This window comes from Gymnoscopelus microlampas, assembly GCF_963454915.1.
Source record: "Gymnoscopelus microlampas genome assembly, chromosome: 1".
Taxonomy (NCBI): domain Eukaryota; kingdom Metazoa; phylum Chordata; class Actinopteri; order Myctophiformes; family Myctophidae; genus Gymnoscopelus; species Gymnoscopelus microlampas.
The window spans coordinates 9,112,745-9,114,018 of NC_139962.1; positions in this window are offsets into that span (position 1 = coordinate 9,112,745).

Below are 1,274 nucleotides of genomic sequence, written 5' to 3' on the forward strand. Positions count from 1 at the left end.
AATAGTCTCTGTGGGTCACTTGACAATAGGCCACCCACAGCTACTTGACATTTCAACATGGCGGCCATTTTTCAAGATGGCCAACACTTTAGTGGAGCAATTAAGTTATATAATGGTTCATTTGGTGATACAAGCATGGAAATTGGCATGAGCAGTCTCGGTGGGTCACTTGACAATATGCCACCCACAGCTACTTGAAATTTCAAGATGGCGGCCATTTTTCAAGATGGCGGACACTTTAGCGGAGCATTTAAGTTATATAATGGTTCATTTGGTGATACAAGCATGAAAATTGGCATGAGCAGTCTCTGTGGGTCACTTGACAATAAGCCACCCACAGCTACTTGAAATTTCAAGATGGCGGCCATTTTTCAAGATGGCCACCCCCTTAGTGGAGCGGTTAAGCTTAAGAAATCATTTAGTTGGTGATACAAGCATGACAATTGCCATGAGCCGTCTCAAAATGTCATTTGACAAGAAACCCCACAACCACCACTTGAAATTTCAAGATGACTGCCGCCCGCCATGTGGATCTTTAAATGATACCTTTTTCTCATAGAAATGTATTGGGTTGGGGGCACGGTGGTGCAGTCGGTAGCGCTGTCGCCTCACAGCTAGAAGGTCCTGGGTTCGATTCCCACAGGGGACGCTGTGGGCACTGGGGGCGTGTTCTCTCCTCCGCGTCATCAGCGCCCATACCCTAGGCGGGGTTGGCGAAAGGGCCTTTCTGTGTGGAGTTTGCATGTTCTCCCCGTGTCTCCTAGGGTAGGTACCCTCACAAAAACATGCAGTAATCCTGGTCACTATACTGCCTCCCCCTGGCCAGCCGGGGCGCCTGATGGAGGGGAAGGGAACTGGTTGGAATAACGTGTTCCTTCCACGCGCTACGTCCTACCAGGGAAACTCCCCCCTGTCAGGTGACAAGAAGGTCAGTTGGCTCTCATGCATTGAAGGAGGCATGAGCTCGGCCCTGGCCTCCCTAGGTTGGCAGAGGGAAGGTAGTGCCCAGGATTACATAGACAATTGGCACTGGGTGTTAAAAATAGGGTTACAAAATCGTGGGATAAAAATGTAAGTTTAAAAAAAAAAAGAAATGTATTGGGTTCCTCAAAAAGCTCTGTCAAGAGAGGTTGTTTGACTGTGTTTTGTCTGACTCCTCGCCCACAACCTGTCCAGTTTGGTAAAACCTGTAGGAGTTGCCTCCCACTGGCATAGCTCTCAGGGTTCACTGAGGTACACAAGCTCCCTTACCACGACAAGGTAACAGTCACAAG